The sequence below is a fragment of the Aethalodelphis obliquidens genome, unplaced genomic scaffold (assembly GCF_003676395.1).
Source record: "Aethalodelphis obliquidens isolate GAN/ISIS:26980383/991018 unplaced genomic scaffold, ASM367639v1 scaffold4, whole genome shotgun sequence".
NCBI classification, from domain to species: domain Eukaryota; kingdom Metazoa; phylum Chordata; class Mammalia; order Artiodactyla; family Delphinidae; genus Aethalodelphis; species Aethalodelphis obliquidens.
Genome location: NW_020837948.1, coordinates 40,011,618 through 40,030,579, shown reverse-complemented (window position 1 = coordinate 40,030,579; position 18,962 = coordinate 40,011,618). Strand labels below are relative to the sequence as shown.

Below are 18,962 nucleotides of genomic sequence, written 5' to 3'. Positions count from 1 at the left end.
CTTCCTGGGGCTGCTGTTACCTCCTGAGGTGGACTTAGGACACAGGGCAACAAATGGACTTGAGGAGCCACAGTTAACCTCCCGAGAGGGTTAGCAAGACTTGCAAGCCACTGTTTGCTGTTTTTTCTCATTTCTCTCTATCACGTAACTGTGACTCAGGTCTTTGTTTCTCAGAAGGAGAAAAGTGAGGTGCAGACAGCTGGAGCATCACTGGTGACTCAGTGGTAGAAGACGATTTAGGAAGAATACAGCTTCCCTAACTTTTGATTCTGTATATTTATTTTTCTCAATATTTTGTTTGTGGTTATTTCTTTATTAGGGGAGTGGGAGAAATATCATTTAATACTTTAAATGACTATATACAAGAAACTGAAAAAAGGGCCAAACTCGCAATATTTCATTTATAGTTAGTTGCATAAATACACAGACATTAAAATAGACAATTTAGAGGTTGTAACATTCTTTTTTTGTTATATAAACATACCAAGGGAGATTAGAAGTGGCAGTTTCATCTGTTGTTTTTTTAAACAATTGGAAAACCTCAGTGACACCAGTTTTCAATACAGAACATTTTTCTCATTTCTATAACATAAGTGAGGAAGATAACAAGAGCTGTGTTAACTTCTTATTTATATGCATAACATTTAAATAAAGTCCTTGTGATTAAAAAAATGCCTTTTATATTTAGTATCCATCTTTAACTTCCTCGGTGAGGTTCTTAATATTGTAAAACTTCGCGTTTCTCTCTTTGTTTTCTCTTCTCTTCCACAATTTATGCCCTGGCAAATAGCCCTCTGGGTTAGACGTTCCCTTCACATTTCCTAGGGTGTTTCCTAGTTAGCCTGCTAGTGGTCTGTAGGGCACTAATGAGAAGGCATCTGGTGATTTGAACTGGAGACTCTTGGCCAGTCAAGAAGTCCTCACTTGTGCTTGGGAGTAGGGTCTGAAGCAAAGCATGGGCTTCACCTCTACAGCCCTCCTCTGGGTTGGGATAAGGAAAGGAAAGCAGTATTCTACTTCTGCACAGGCTCTGGTTATCACCTAGGATTTAATTATGGGTGGATCTAAAGAAAGACCTTTAATCATGGAGTCCTGCCTGGAAAGGGATGGATTGCTTTTAAATCAAGGGTAGGCAAAAGTTTGAACTCTTCCAAATATTAGTGTTATAGATCAGATTTTTACCATGTAAATATTGGATATAATGTGTGACATACAAAGGTTGATGGACAGTTTTAATACAATATAGTATTAATTCATTTATTCAACTAATATTTATTTAGTATATTCTATAAACCAGATTCTGTGATAGATGCTGATAGTCATAGGCAAACACAACACAGTCTCTGCTCTAATACAGTCTATTTTTAAAGTACAATGCCTTTAGATATAAATATAAGTAAATATTAAGAAAGTACCTATTTAAAAAATATTTCCTCTTTTTGCTTTGATAAAACAAAAATTGTATGTAAGTGGATGATTAGCTAATTACCGTTTCCCTGGCTACTTATAATAAAATAAGTATGTGTATAATAAGTATGTGAATAAAAATGTGTACTTTTAATAATTATTTAATAATTTAAATAATTTAAAAATTAATTAAAATAGTTTGAAAAGAAATATTTTGTATTTTGGTAGCCAGTATGTATACATTTTGTCCAAGTAGAAAAACATCTCAAGAAAAATAGATCCCTTAAAAGCTATTTGGAATTTATTTCAGAAACACATAATTCTACATCTATTGCCAATAACTTAATTAAGCATTACTTTCAATTTCTTTATTATCTTTGATTTTTTTCCTGTCCTTTCATTTTTTTTTCAGCATAGTATCCAGAAGAAAGAGCTTCTGGACCTGCATTTGAGAACTTGGTTTAAGTCCAGGCTTTGCTCCTTGTGGTTGCATAACCTTGGGAAGTCACATTTACTCTATCTTGGCCTAGTTTCTTCATCTATAAAATGATAGGATTATATTGAATAATATTCGAAGTCCTTTCTAACTTTAACATTCTCTGGTTCTTTAATCTTTTGGACTTGGGGGCAGAATGTAGACACATGGACATGAACACATGTTGAGATATGGTATTAAAAATAGAAACTACCTAGAATTTCGGATGTAGTTGGAGTTATGAATGAATTCTGTTTTGCTTATACCACAACACAGACTTCTCTCTGCTAGATTTATAGTTTACCAATTCATATTTTTCAAGGAAAATGCATATATATGTGAATAAGCGAGGCATTTGAAATGAATGTAGCATTTAATCACAGAAATTCAGAGTCACCCCAAACTGGAGATACCAACATTATCCATGTCCAGGGCAGGTACAGCTCAGATAATATTGCTCTCAGATTACATCCCAAGTCACAGGATAGTGCATCACAGCACTATCCTGCAGGCATCCTGTTGATGCAAGGCCCCAGGATCCCACCTCACTTCTGACATCTTCTCACTTAGTCTTTTTTTTTTAATTTACTTTTAGCTGTGTTGGGTCTTCGTTGCTGTGCACGGGCTTTCTCTAGTTGCGGCGAGCAGAGACTACTCTTCGTTGTGGTGTGCGGGCTTCTCATTGCAGTGACTTCTCTTGTTGTGGAGCATGGGCTCTAGGCGTGTGGGCTTCAATAGTTGTGGCACGTGGGCTCAGTAGTTGTGGCTCGTGGGCTCTAGAGTGCAAGCTAAGTAGTTGTGGTGCACGGGCTTAGTTGCTCTGCAGCATGTGGGATCTTCCCGGACCAGGGCTCAAACCCATGTCCCCTGCATTGGCAGGCGGATTCTTAACCACTGTGCCACCAGGGAAGCCCTTCTCACTTAGTCTTTCCTGATCCCTTCCTAAGTTGGAAACGCTTTCTTCCTTCTTTATGCTCCAGTTCGCTTGCATTCAGTCTTGTGTTAAAATTAGCTGCATACAATTCTCTCTTGCTCAGTGGTTCTTAAGCTTCCTGAGAGAACATATCTGTCTTGTTTACTGTGTATTTCCCATGGTGCCTTGCACAAAGTAGGCACTCAATTGTTTTTGTTGAATAGATCAACTCAGCTGAGAGACTACTGAAGTTAAAAACAACTACAAAAGTGTTGTGTTTTATCTCCTTTTAAGTTCCAATGCAAGGTTAGAGCTTGATAGAGGTTCTGAGCTTGATAGTGGCAGAATGGCGTCCGGTGAAGAACCTCATGTCTACTAAGGTATGGGAATCTTGGCAGCTCAGTCAAGATGAAAACAGATTCTTGCCTGGGGTTTTGGAAGGAGACTCTAAATGCCTTTGTAGTTACCCAAGGGATGACACTCACCTTTGGTTAGCCCAGTCACTGATCCACTCTCCCATCCGGGGCTATCTACATTCTCCCATAGAGCCTGACTGTGGGTCATACTAATATTTCCTCACATGATTCATTACTTGCTGACTAGATAGGCCTAAGCCTTTATGTTGCACAAAAAAAGTACTATCCTGAATAAAGAATGAGACACTAAGTAAAAAAATCATCTAGTATAGAAATATTTAGTAGCAAAATATACTGTTCTTCGTCCTTTTTGCAAATCACATTCTTCTCAGTTAAAATCACTTTTATTTTTTCAATAGTTTCTTCCATAAATATAATAATATATTTATACTGTTATTTCTTGATTAAATCAACTTTAATTATTGATGTTTTCCTGCTCTGAATATTGTGGATTTAACTTATTGAAACATTACTCAACTTTTCTTCCATTCTTTCTCCCAATGTTTGTTATTATAGTATTAATTTTAGGTTTTCTGTTGTTATTTTTTTCATGTCTGCAATAATAGTATGTTTTATTTCTTGTTCCTTCAACTTTAGGTGTACTTCTTGAATCAATACTAAGTAAGATAGTGATAATATTCAGTGGCCTTTTCAATGTGGTGGCTGTATCTTTCTACATTTTCTTCATTTAAAAAAAAAATACTGACTTTTCTGTATTTTCTCTGTTCTGTTTCTGGAACCCCAATTGGTTGAACATTGAACTTTGTGGATTGATACTTTGTGACTCTTATCTTCTTTGTCATCTGTTTCATCTTTTTATTTTTCCATCCTATGTTCTAATATTTTTAATCTTTCTGCCCGTTTATGAATTTTTGATTTTTGCATTAAAAAAAGTTTAAGAGCTAGTTCTTACTGTGATCTATCCCATTTTTGTAGATTCTTTTCTTGTTTTTAAGGTTACAATATCATTTAAAAACTCATGAGGAGTCTAATTAGAATTTAAGAAAAAGATTTCTTATGTTCCTTGCATTTCTACTATATTCTCCTGGGTCTGTGGCTCTGAGTTTATCTTGATCTTTGTCTTTAATGCTGTTAGTCTTCCTCATATGTCTGGTAGCCCTTGATCATCTGTTCCTATTTTAGGCTAAATGTTTAGTTTGATTATTCCAGGTTGGGGTGCAAGTTTCCTTGACCGCTGCTCTATAGGTCTGTTTGTTTCCCCAGGATGACTCTTCCCTGAATTGAAGGCTCTTTGTATGTAGGTAGGGCTTATTATCTGCAGGATTTACGTAAGGGTGGGTGGGTGAGAGATTGAGAAACCAGAGCTCACACTAGTACCCTATACTTTTCCCAGGCAGCTTACTCAATTCCTTTAGGTGCCTGTGCTGTTTTTCTCTCATAGGAGTGAACACTGGGTTGCCTTTTATTTTACATGCAGAGGTCCTGGGTGTGTTAGATGTATAAGCGTGTGTGTGTGTGTTTGTGTGTGTGAACTAGTACAGCTATTTTATTGAAAGACTTTTGATAACCCCCCTCTTTTCACTGTCCACCACTGTATCTGTTCACCCAGAGCTGGCAGTCTCTCCAAAGTTCTATTGGAAATTAGGCTCCACCCTTTGCTGTGGCCCTTTCTGCTGTTCTGTGCTGTAGCCTCCTGTGCTCCATTTCATGTAGCCATAGAATTCTATCTGCTTTCTGTCCCTAGGAGTTTACTGATTCATCTCTCTTGTTCTCTTTGCTGTGAAGACTTCATTCTCTTGTGAATGTCTTTATTATCTTTTTCATGGCCTCAGGAAAAAGGTAAGACAACCTGAGTTGTCAGCCCACTATCTTGAACTGGAACTCCTTTCCCATACTCTTGCTGTAGGTGCTGGTTCCCAGTTTGATGTGTACTTTAGCAAGCTTTTAAGGGAATTATTTTAGAGAAGAATACTATCCTCTAAGATTGTAAGAAATTATAACTTCTATATCCAGCAGAAGCAGAAAACTACCATACCTGAGGAACTTTAACTATATGATCCAATAATAACAGGCACATAGAGCTACTTATGTACCAGGGCCTGTTCTGAGTACTTTATATATATTAACTCATTCAATTCTTACAATAACAGTATAGGGAAAGTACTATAATTGTCCCCATTTTACAGATGAGGAAACTGAGGCACAGAAAGGTTAAGTAACTTTTCCAGGGTCACACAACTTATGAGTAAAAAAGGCAAGATTCAGATTTCATCTCCTGAGACTGAGCTCTTAACCTTTATGCTATATTGCCTCTCCTAATCATGTCATTAAAAAAAATAAACCATGAGGATAGAATAAAGGTGGAGTATCAAATAATAGCTGATGAAATATTGTCTTTAAAAAATAAAACATTTTCAAGAAGAGTCAAAATAGTGAATGTAATTCCATGGTGATGAGGAATACTGAATTATGGAATTCTGGCTACACAATTAAAAATACTGTCAATGGAAAGAAATGGGGAGGCATTAAGAGAAGCTGGCATATTGCACTGTAAACTGTCTGATAAGGCTGGAAGATATCTGCATAAATTGTGGATAGGAGACTCTATAACTAAGAAGAATACAAAGGAATAGGACAAGAATTTCAAGACAGTCAAGGCCAAGGATTAGCTGAGTCTCACCAAAACCACTAGAGACAGCAGCAGCAATTTTTAGAGCTATTTTCAGAACAATATATAGATGAAAATTATAGGTCCACTGCTTGAGAATGAGGGTATCATGTTAAAAGAAAACACTGTACTTCCGCTTTTCTTCTGTCTATACCAAGAAGAATGTCCTTTAATCTGGCAACATTGAAAGATCATTGCATTAAGAGGTCACTGACATCCAAGATAAGAGATGCTTAATGATAACTTAAATATTTTAGATGAATTCAAATTCCAGGCCCAGAAAAATTACATTTTAGGCAATAAACAATTTTACTGATATGATCATAGTACTATCATATTGTTTGAGAAATTTTGGAGAACAGGGAAAAGAATTCAAAAGATTGTAGAAAGGTACATGAGATCCCAATTTTCAAAAAGGGGGAGATGATGGCATATGTTGTGTGTTTTAAATATTTACTCCCCTTTCCTGAAAGCACCTTTCATTTGGGCCCTTTTGTACAGGAAGATTATACTTCCAACCCCATCCATGTCAGGCTTGCCATGTGTCTTGCTATGGCCAGTGGAACGTGAGAAGCAACACTAGCCACTTTGAAGCAAAATCTTTAAGAAACTCCGTGTTTTCTGCCGTCATTGTTAAAACGTTGTCAATTATTTGAATGACCGTATAGATGTTATATTTCTCAAGTTTACATAACATCAGACCATTACATAAGATAATTTCTGGAAAAGAGATTCCATATGTTGGATGGCAAAATTAGAATTTAAAATGATATAATCTGTTGAAAAGATACAGAAACAAAGGTGATAGAATTTATAACTTGAAGTTATAAATAACATCATATATAAGTATAACTTGAATAAATGTGTAACTTGAAATTGTATTTGTAAACATCAGTTGTATTGAATGAAGGAGACCTGCTTGTTGAAATTCAGGTAAAACCAAATAGTATGGATTGGTCCAAACCTCAAGTAACATCAGTTTGCTGGTGCCTCTATAAAAGTGAAGGTGATCTGAAGCTATATTAATAGAATGTTTAGTATCCAGATTATTAAGGGGGTTATTATGTATTAGTATTATGTCCAGTTATGGGTATTACCCTTTAATAGGAATATTGATAGAACCCAAGAGTGTTGAGGTCAGTTTCCTGGGTAGAATTGGGCAGGTAGAGCAAGTATGTCTAAACCTAAAGCAGAGAATACCTGGCTTGATAAGAGAAAGGCTAGAAGAGGAGGAAAGGATACCAACTGCAGATGTGTCCATATCTAAGGGAGGAAGCTGGCTAAACATTTATATATCACAATCTGCCTGGCTGCTTTAATATACTTGATCAGACTCCTGCTTTCCTAATCAACCCCACTCCCTGGTGATTTTAAACTATAAATACCTGGAAGAGAGTCACTGAATAAATGCATATCATGAAAGTGCTTTCTAATCCTGGACGAACATCAGGATCATTTGGGGAGCTTTTAAAAATGCAGATACCAAGACTCACCTTAGACCTACCGAACCATAATTTCTGATGTTTGGCCCTGGGAATCTGTATTTTCATAAAACTCCGTTGATTCTAATGATCTAATGATTTGTGAGCCACTGTGTCTTGTAAAGTGGTAGGTGTTCCAGAGGAAAGGGTTGGAGTAGAGAACATCGGTGTATCAGCACGGGAGGCAAGTCTAGGTCAGTTGTTCCCAGATTTTGGTCTTCAGGGACCAGTACAACTCTTAAAGAAATAGGACTCATCAATATAAGATGGCTGACTTTCTAGCATAACAAACCAACCAACGAAGCAAACTATCTATTATCCTTATAGTTTCATTTAAAACAAAAATTTCAAAAGGACCTGGGCAGATCACGATACAGGAAGAAAGTACTACAGTCTTTTAGATTGAATGAACTTAGCCATTTTTCTCCTTTCAGCATAGACTGGTGACATTTTCTTCACCTTGTAGTGTCATTTGGTATGTCAGCATTTGAGAAGCAACAGTGTAGGATATGTACGGTTCCATATGATCTCTGGCAACATGCTGCTCCACTGCTAGGCAGGGTCAAATGGCGCATAGCTGGGTTAGGGACTCTACTTCTGACAGTGGTGGAGGGGAAGGCTCTGAAAAGAGAATATGGATGGTGCAGTAGGGTGCAGGCATACTTTGGATGATATAGGGTCTGTGAGCAGTTGTTTGGGAAACCAGCTCTCTAGCTGTAGAAGAAAAACCTGTGGGTACCTGAAAGCTGCATTAAAATGCATGAAGGGCTTTCATATATAATAACCCTTGTTATGCCAGAGGGCAGAGCTAGACTTACGGGAGGAAGCCACTGCAGACCCATTTCAGTTTAAAGTAAAAACAGTTTTCTGATAATCAGACCTTTCCAATAGATGTTAACAAACTACACGGAGATGGGATTATCCCCTCCGGAAGAGCTCAAAACACATCTGAGCAACAATTTGTTAGGAATATGATAAATTAGGAGTTTGGGATTAACATATACATACTACTATATATAAAATAGGTAAACAGCAAATTCCTATTGTTTAGCATAGGGAACTATACTCAATATCTTGTAATAACCTATAATGGAAAAGAATCTGAAAAAGAATATATATAACTGAATAAGTTTGCTGTACACTTGAAACTAATACAGCATTGTAAATTAACTATACTTCAAGTAAAAAAAAAAAGAAATGTGGAAAAAGTGTTCTGGACTAAGTTGGAAATTGGATTAAAATTACTGTTTTCAGGCCTTAATGACACCTGGAAAGCCTTTTAAACAAATACAGATTCCTGGACCTCTGCTTAGATGCATAGAAACAGAAACTCTCTGAATGGGACTAAGGAATCTGTATGTTTAATAGGTACCCCAGGAGACTGTAAGTTAAATTGCCTGCTGCTGTGGAAAACAATTAGATGAAGTGAACTCCAACATCTGAGCATCTGTGATGAAAGATTCTATAAAATTCGTAAAGAGAACTTTTTTTTATGGCATTAACATTTGAATATTCACTTAATATCAAATGTTTTATTATTGGTTATTTAAAAGTTACATCTGAAACAACTGGTTATCTGAACATCAACACAAAACGAAAGCACTGAACTGTTTTTAAAATATGGTTTGCTTTGAGCTTGAAAGAGGAATTAGCTTCACGTGAGGAAAAGGAGTTATGGACCTAATTATGAAATATGGATATGTAAAAATGCCAGAGATAACGTGTTTGTGCCAAAATTTTTAATTTACCAGATTAGTGATTCATTCTTTCCAATCTCTAATGGCATATTGGTTTAAAATGTTTATTTCTGTGGAAGAAGACTTTAATTGGGACTTTTGTTATTTTGAAATAATTTTTCATTTTTGTGAATGTTTCATTTGGTTATAGCTTGAGTCACTGTCTTAGTAATAGCATTATCAAGGCAGAATGGAAGAGCGGCCCAAAGGTCCTCTAACTAGTTTTTAGAGTCTGTAGTCTGATCTGGACTGTTGTCTCTAATGAGACTCTATCCCAATCTTCTCTGTATAGATGATCTAAAAGGCTTTCAACTGTTGACAAGAGGCTAGGCCTTGAATTACAGGCATAAGAAACAATTGAATATATAAACAATCAATCAATTGAATCAATTAAATAAATCAATCAATTGAATATATAAACATTGCTCAAAACTTTTTGAACCCCTGAGAAAATTTTTTCTAATATCCTTTGAGCCATTCAGTGCCTTAGAAATATATTCTCATAAACACATTTTCCTTCTCTTCTTTTAGCATCTAGGCTCTATTTGAATATTATTCATTTACATATTCAACAGAAACCTAGTGGGAGCTAACTTTACGCCAGGCACAAACAAGGCTAGATATTGGATAAATAAGTTCCCTGCTGTCATGAAGCTATGTTCTGATAAAGGGAAAGACATAATAAACTTGCAGGTAAACGTATACGAATTTCAGCTAGTGACAAGTGCTGTAAGGAAAATTTAACGGATCAGAGAACTGTTGGGGGACTCTTCTTTAGATGGGGTAGTTTGGAAGAGAAGGTGCTATTTGAGCCAAGACCTGAGCAGTTGTGAGAGAAGAGCTTCAGGGAGAGACATAGCCAGTGAAAAGGCCCTGAGGTCAGAATAAGCTGAGGAATTGCAGGTCAGTGTAGTACCATTGTAATGAAAACTTGGGGGGGAAAAAAGGAGGTTAAAAAAAAAAAAAGGCAAGGCCAGATAATGCAGAATCTCACACACCCATGATAGGAATTTGAATTTATTCTAAGTGTGATAAGTTCTGATTAGGCAGTGATATACTTTTGTATTTTACAAAGATAACTCAGACTGTGTACAGATCACCACAGTCAGTTAAGAGTGGAATGAGGAAGACCAGCTAGAAGGCTGCTGCTTTAGTTCAGTTTAGAGATGATGACTGCTTGTTAGAATAAAGCTATTGACTGAGGGAATGTACGTGAAAATCACGTATATGCCCCTTTCAACAGACATTCTCAATCAAGAAGGTCACATATGTGACTCTTACAAGAATCATGCGATTCTTGAATTTGTATTCAGCCTTAATGTTCACATGTCCAGCAAATGTCATTAGTTTCATTTCTCCCTGCTCTTAGCTTACTACCGCCTTCAGTTGAGAATCACTAGGGTAGATGATTGAGCAGGACAGCTTGGTCTTTATCAGGCCAAATGTACCTCCCAGTTAAAATCTAGAGACCAATGCTCACTTATTTCTGCTATTTCCCTTTTTCTTCCCACAGGCTTCTTTTTCCCAGTTTCTACCTCTTAATTTTCTGTCTTCAGAGGAACACAGGCTCCCAACTTCTCCCCTCCTCATCTGTCTACTCTAAAAGACACACAGATCTTAATTTGTATGCTGTTGTTTTGAGGGATTTATTTTTTGTATATAGAGGAATACAGAGATGAATATAAATAAAAATGTAGAAAACTCCTCAATTTATTCCACCAAAGGAAGGGAGGGTGAACAAGCTACCCTTTCTTTTCATTAGACCATAAGTACAGGGGAGGGGGTGAGACACATTTTCAAACTTTTTTTTTTCGGTACGCGGGCCTCTCACTGTTGTGGCCTCTCCCATTGCGGAGCACAGGCTCCGGACGCGCAGGCTCAGCGGCCATGGCTCACGGGCCCAGCCGCTCCGTGGCATGTGGGATCTTCCCGGACCGGGGCACGAACCCGTATCCCCTGCATCGGCAGGCAGACTCTCAACCACTGCACCACCAGGGAAGCCCTCAAACTTTTTTTAAAAGGGGAAGTAATATGGGACTTCCCTGGTGGCACAGTGGTTAAGAATCCGCCTGCCAGTGCAGAGGACATGGGTTCGAGCCCTGGTCCGGGAAGATCCCACATGCCACAGAGCAACTAAGCCCGTGTGCCACAACTACTGAGCTTGCGCTCTAGAGCCCATGAACCACAATTACTGAGCCCATGTGCCACAACTACTGAAGCCCACGCACCTAGAGCCCATGCTCTGCAACAAGAGAAGCCATCACCATGAGAAGCCTGTGCACTGCAACGAAGAGTAGCCCTCAGTCGCCACAACTAGAGAAAGCCTGCACGCAGCAACGAAGACCCAACGCAGCCAAAAAATAAATAAATAAAATTATAAAAATTAAAAAAAAAGGGAAGTAATATGTTTACATGGCTGTTGATAAGAATATAATAAAATCTAACATTTATTGAGTAATTGTTATGTGCCAAGCAGTGTTGTCCAGGGTTTTACTGTACTGATTCTCTTATTGTTATCCCTCTTCATAGATGAGGAAACTGAGGTGCGTAGCTATTAAGTAATTGGCTCAAGGTCCCACAGAGAGTGAGGGGCCAACCCGGGATTTAAAGCCAGCTTTTTCTCTTCTCTAGGCAATGCTGCCTCTCCAGGTGACAGGACTTGGGAATCTGTACAGAAAGGAGCCTTTGCAGGTGTGGTGCTGAAGAACCATTCACCAGGTATGTGCCCTGCCTTCCTGACTCCCAATGTGGCCCTAACTCCTCCTCCAGACTTTCTGTGCTTAATCCACCTTTTACCTCTGGGCCTTGCTTTCAGAACCCCACTTTACCTGAATCTACCCTTCACTTAGGTCTTTACTGATAAGTATCTTTTTAAGTATGTGTTTGCCAAAAGTAAAAGAAGTATTCCCCATTTCCCTATCACTGAATTTCTGACTTGCTTTACCAGCAACTGTCTGCTTCTCTGTGGGTGCTCTCCTTATGTCTGAAGCAGGGACCAGGAGATCAGAGCTCCCTAAGCTACAGGGACACAAAGCTTTCCTCTCTGTGGTTTGTCCCCTTGGGTGTTGAGACATTCATTTTTCAGCTTGTCACTCTCACAGGTATACTCTTGGTCACAGCAGGCTCCAGGAGATTACTTGTCTCGCTACTGAATTTTCTTTATATGTTTTTTTTTAAGTATGTATGAAATTATAGTCTTGAGCTTTCCTTTTTCATACACAAACTAATCATTATGAAACCCAATAATGATCCCTGAGGGAAAAACCACATGGAGTGAAAAGGGCTCAGACGTGGAGTGAGGGTGTTGGACAACAGACATCATTCCGGGACCCGTGGACACAATTCTTTCCGGGGGGTCGGTGCATTGCATTTTTATGACTTGAAGCTATTTTTCAGCATATTACACCATAGTTTCCGTGAAGCACAACTGTGTGTTGTAATGTCCATTTTCATGCTCCATATCATTCTTGAGCCTGAAATTGCAAAGTCTGAACATCATGTATTATTGATCTATGTTTTTGACTTAAACACAGGAGAGGGTAAAGCTTAAAGGACCAGAAAATTCAGAAACACTCCATGAGATAAAGGGACTGATTTTCCGTAATCTCTTTGACAAAAATGCTCTAACATTTTATTCTTATGGGTGATGTGACTACAAGATGGTTAACTTGATTATTTGCTTTTGAATGTAAGAAAGGAGTCTGAGGGAGAAGTTCCTTTAAATTTGAGATTTAAATATAATTTCTCTTCCAAATAATAGAAGATGGGTATACCCCAGCGTTTTACTTTTGAGAGAGAAAGATTTTGGCATTCAGTTTTAAAGGTAGAGCAGTCCTGTTCTTGGGCCAAAATCAGAGTAAGGAATATTCTGGAATCTTTGCCTCTCAGAAAAGGGGGAAAAATATCACTTTTTACCTTCTAGCAAAATCTGTTCTTAAGAAAGACTCAAGTACTTGTTTACACTAAAGTGAAAATGACTGAACACCGCTTAAAACACCAACTCTCTCTCCCAAAGGAAGTTGTAGTTTCACAAGGATAAAATCTTCAGGTGAAAGAGTGAAATCCTCTCAATTATCGATTTACGTATTTGTTTGTCTGTTTGCTTCTTTCTTAAAGTTTACTTTGTACTTTGTTCCAAAAGGGAGGTTTAAGGCCACGCCTCATGCGATAAAAAAAATTAAAAATAAATAATTGAGAACATTAGGATGACTCTAATATTGGGGATTTGGGATTTTAGGAAAACATGGAAAGAACTCTTTATTTTGTTGTTGTTGTTGTTAGAAATTCTTATTTTCTCTTCAAATCTTACTGGCGCAGGGGTTGGGTGGAGTCATCAACTCCCTTATAGCAGACCAGCTTTTCAGCACATGGGAGATAATTTTTGGTGAAAAGTTAGTGTTTTTTAATCTCTCAGCTTGCTTGGGACATTTAGTACAGTTTACTATTCTAGGGTTAGTTCTTTGATAGCCTTCTCGTTGGTTATTTATTAACCTCCCTTTAAAGTACAACTTAATCGTTCAAGAAAGGTACAAAGTTCAGTTAATGTTTCTATTGTTTCTAATTATGGTAACACATAAGACCACTGTATAACTAGAAATGCCTCCTAAAACATAAAATTCATATATGAAACAATTAGCCTGTGGGGCACTGGCTCAGTATCAGCATTATACAGGGGAATCCTGCAGTAACAGGAAAATGCTGCCACATCAATGGAATGTTTATATATCATCTGTGTTTCAAATAGTCTATGTGCTTCAATCCTAACTTCCACCACCTCCTCCTGCCCCTGTTGCTTTCCTTATAAGGACAGGATGTCAAAGGAGATCGAATGAATACTCCCCTAGGGAATCCAGAAAGAAGAAAGCAGTAGATCTCCTGCTTTCTAGAGATATGTCTGTTTTGCAATTCATCGAGGATGATGATTGCTTAGGATCCAGAATTCAAACTGAATACAGGGGTTCAGTTTTTGTCCCCATTTGTAGTAGAGGAAAAAGGAGCCCTAGGAGACTTGAGTAAGTTTAGGTTCTGCATTTACCAAGCAGAAAGAGATTGTGGTTCTCTTACCTGTCCTCCTAGAACCTAGAACACTGCCTACGTATGTATGTGTTCAGTAAACACTTGTAAGGTGAACGTACAATGAAGTCTTCCTTCTGAGAGCTCGTTTCTAAGCGTCAACGTAATAGGAGCTCTGAGGTACTTTTCAGGTACAGGAAATCCTTCAATTTCTACCTGTTGATTGAAGATGAACCGGCTCCTGCTCATTATACTGTGTTGGTCAAGGGTGCTTAGCCCTGGAATCAAGTTGCTTAGATTCAACTGGTACCTTCACCATTTGCTAGCTGTGTAAATGTGGGGAGGTTGCAGAGCTATTCTGGGGCTGAATTTCCTCAACTATGAAAGGGGTGGTTAGGAGAAGGAACTGATGTATGAAGTGCACAGTACTAGATACCCTTTGCCTGATAAATATTGGCCAGCAGCCACAGTAGAGTAGCCCTAACCCTAGGAAAGCTCAAATCCTATGTGCTAAAAGGAAGACTCTTTTTGGCTAGAAATAATAGGAACTTCCAGGAGTTAAAGACAGATTCACAGCTGCCTGTGGCTTTTCAAGTTACGTAATAATTAAAAGATCATTGTAAATGACTGCTTTCCAGAAAGAAGTAGGTAGCTATCAAAAGGTTTTGAGTCAGGAATAAATATTGGTGGATTTCTTTCTTCAAAGAGATTTTTAGAATTATTTCCAATAAAATAAAGAAAGTTTATGGATCTAAAAAATAAAAATAATGTTTAAAAGCCTTAAAGATGAGATTTTGCTTGGAAGTTATTTTTCTTTAACAAACATGCCATTCATTCAACAAATATTTATTAAGCAGCTACTATATCTAAAGCACTGTATTAGGTGCTAGTGAGAAAAAGTTAAAAAAGGTATGGTGCCTGTTCTTAATGAATTTAGAGAGTCTAAATATTTAGATAAGCAATGCCTTCAAAATCATTATCCTGAGATCCTATGCATTTATTCCAATATTGCTGCTATTGCTTTCAACACCTTCAAACAACTTTTGGGCAAGTGCCTTCAGAGTCGATGCCCAAGCCCCACAAAAACAGCAGTGGCCTCTTTACTTTTTGGAAGGACCAATATTCAGCTGACGTTAAAATACCCCAAATCTCCTTTATTTGTTGGTTAATGTCACAGCTCAGAAACCCCCAAGTGCCCACTCATCCCCACCGCTACAGTTTCCCCTACTGGACCCTCTAGAAGGACTCACAATCCTGCTACTAAAGAGTTAATACTTGGATCTTGGGCAAAGCCCTCTAGTACCTTGCTTCAGTGACGTCTATTCTGATTGATCTGTGTCCTTCCAAACCTATTGCTGAATATTTAAAATATCACCCCTAATTTAGAGTGTCACACTGCCTTACCCCTAATCCTTTTGTCACATCCAATATTTTTCTACCCAGTGCACCCAGGACCCCATCTCCTACTCTAGATTAGTTTTAGCTATTGGTGAAGATCGAATCTAACTTTAAAGGGCAACACTTGGCTATCTTTAAAGACATTTGTTTTTAAAATGAAGGAACAGAGTAAAGGCAAGTCCAAAAGAAAGGTCCTAAGATTGTTCTAAACAAAGGCAAACATCATCAAGGTTTGTCTGGAGAGTCCCAGAGGGGACTGCTTATCCCCTCAGAGGGGATAACATTCATTTCCTATGTAAATTCTGATGCTTTTATGAACAAAAAGAATAATATCAGGCCAATTCCTTTATCGTCACATCTTGCATATTAGATGAATGTCTGCTTTTAGAGAAGTTGTGTTTAAAAGTCATAAAACCTCACTTAGGAGCATTATTAGAACCTAGCATACTTCTTCCAGCTAACAAAATGTTAGCATAGAGGGATATGATAGGCATTTTGGAATTCCTAATACCCAGGTATAAAAATAAAATAACAGTGAATATTTTTTCCGGTGACAATATGATTCAGAATCATTCAAAATTGTTTAGTGTGGCACAATCCTAGGGGAGAGAAAAGTTTTTGTTTCAGGGAATGTGAATTCAGAAACATGTATTGTTATAAAATATGCTTATTTTTAAGAGGAGAATTTGTATAAGTGGATCTGAATTTATTTTTACTTTGTTAAAAGACACTTACAAAGCAAAAATCCCAATTGGCAAAACAAAATAAAACAAAGGACTTTGTGAAGATAAAATTATTTAATGATTGGTGGGACATGATTTTGAAAGGAATGAATATCTGATACTTGTGCCAACGACAATTTACTTTAGGTCCCATAGCCTAGAAAGTTGATAAGTGGTGCTTAGTTAAAAGTTCTGCTGATTTAGCTGCTAAATCATTGTATGAAAATCAGTAGATTTTTTTTTCCATAGTGACAGCGGATTTTGTAGATAACATTAATTCATTCTATATCATTTGACCATTGAACTGAGGTTTATTTGTTGAATGAATGTACAAAGAACTGATCAGAGGTAAGAATAATACATCTTTTTGGATATTTTCTTAGGACTTTATTTAAAGATACTAATTTTAAAATATTTCTTGAAAAAATAATTACAAATGGATAGAAACTTTTTACAAATGAGATAAAGATTACCTGCAGTTCCTACCAACTGTAAGTAACCACCATTAGGATTTTTGTGTGTCTTGATACACATTTTCTGTACATGTGTATTGTAGGTACGTATACATGTATATGTATATGTGATTTACAAAAATGATCATATGCACAACTTTTTCTTTTACATAATATATTGTGATATCTATCCATGTAAGCCATTAAAGTGTTCTAGAGAATTTTTAGTGACTGCATACTATTCTAGTTTATATATATATATCATAATTTATTTCACTAATCTGTTATTGGGTGTTTAGGTTGCTTTTAATCTTTTAGCTATTACGTTGTAGAGACTTTTGGCCATTCCAAGAATTTAAAATCATTTTTGTGCTATTATTGCCTTGGACAGTTTAGTTAGGGCTGTGAATCCCCTCTCAGAATAATTTTTTTTTTGCATAAAATATAGGGTTACAGAAGAAACCAATTATATTGAAAGTGTTATCAAAATATTTTTTGAAATTTGTGATATATGTGCCTCATTATAAACATATTAAATAACAAGATCTAATGGCACATCTATAACAACAATAATTTTAACTAGTGATAAACATAAATGAGTTTTGATATACCTAAAGCAATTAGGATAATAGTAGCTGCTGTGTTCCATTTACTTCATTGTGATTTGTTGCTTACCTTAGTAATATAAGGAAATGCTCAATTTCAGTTAAAGGTTAATAATAATAAAGATGTGAGGGACTTCCCTGGTGGTCCAGTGGTATAGAATCAGCCTTCCAGTGCAGGGGACATGGGTTTGATCCCTGGTTGCGGAACTAAGATCACACATGGGGAGGGGCAACTAAGCCTGTGCGCCACAACTACTGAGCTCACGCGCCTCAATGAGAGAGCTCGTGTGCCGCAAACTACAGAGCCCGTGCTCTCTGGAGCCTGAGTGCCACAACTAGAGAGAAAAACCAGCACACCACAGCTAGAGAGAAGCCTGCGAGCTGCAACCACAGATCCCGCATGCGTCAGTGAAGATCCCACGTGCGTGCCGCAACTAAGACGATGCAGCCAAAAAAAAAGAAAGAAAAAAAAATTTTTTTTAATTAAAAAAAAAAAAAGATGTGAAATATGTTCCTTCCAGACTCATAGATAACTTGAATTTTATCCATTAACCTTCATAGCCACAGACCTCAGATTAAGAACTTTACTGAACATTATCAGATTAACTTGAAAGCATTGAAACTAGTAATAAGGGAGTTTTGTATGTTCCCCAAAGATTAGCAATATGAACTTAAAATAACAAAATGGTACTAAACTTGGTGAAACCAATGGAGGTTGAGAATCATAATCTGTAACACAAATAGACCAGGATGATGAGTAATGGTGGAAGAAACCTAGGAGGAGTTGTGGGAAGCTAATTATGAGTAGGGTTTCAAAGGAATGGAAGAGCAGAGAAAAACCCTGCTATTTAAGGCTTCTAATGAAAAGACAACGTGTTATTGAAAAGGGGAGAGTGAACTTTTAGCTTAGTGACACCAAATGTCCTAGCCTCAACAACAAATGACTACAAAATATTATCTTATTTCCTCTAACTACATAAGTGATATGAACTCCAGTCTCACAGACCAACCCGATCGCCTGAAATCGGCCCCTCCCGCAAAGTTTGCACTGACTTTTCCTCCCGTCCCAAGGGTGCTGTCTTGAGGATGTGCAGGATGGAGCAGGTCTTCATGTTTTTCCATTTGGGCTTTCTGCAAAGACACTACACATTGCCTCTGTTGTCAGTCACCCTCATGAGGTTGACATGAAGATGTTTTTACTATCTCTCTGACTTGGTGTTGGCGGTGGGGAGAGTCCCCTCTGTGCCCTTAGCTACTCAGTTCCAAGCAAAAACCAGTTCTTCTCCTAAGTCCACAAGCAGAGACAAGGCTGCAAGTTCCCACAAAACTTCACCCAACATGGGATGTGGACCAGATCATGTTGGGAAGTACTACATAGAATAACCTACATCCAGGACAAAGCCTGTAGGACCAGCCGTGCCTCAGGGCAGCTAAAGGGATTTCTCACTCTCTAGCTCAGTTTGGGAGTGTTTAAGTACTCCCAAGAGGCCCCTAGAGAGGAGAGAATTTTTCTTTTCTCCAGTGCCAGTCCTACTCCCCATAGTTTCTACACTTCGAGTCCAGACCCCTCCTGGGATTGACAGTGAAAACACCATATGAGGAAGATCCCAGCTATAACCACAGAGGTTGGCCTATAATTTATTAGTTCAGCATCTATATATTCTGGGTTATTTAGTACTAAATAACATCATGAGTAGGAATTCCAAAGTCCAGCC

The 18,962-nt window shown here is 37.7% G+C and overlaps 1 long non-coding RNA gene across 2 annotated transcripts in view; it reads left to right on the top strand.

The window, feature by feature from the left end:
- LOC113617315 (uncharacterized) overlaps positions 1-18,962 on the top strand; it is a 333,278-nt gene that overhangs the window by 209,803 nt on the left and 104,513 nt on the right. For both annotated transcript variants that reach the window (XR_003431581.1, XR_003431582.1), the window contains exon 3: positions 11,689-11,775. This is a non-coding gene — a long non-coding RNA (uncharacterized LOC113617315). The remainder of the gene's footprint in view (positions 1-11,688; positions 11,776-18,962) is intronic.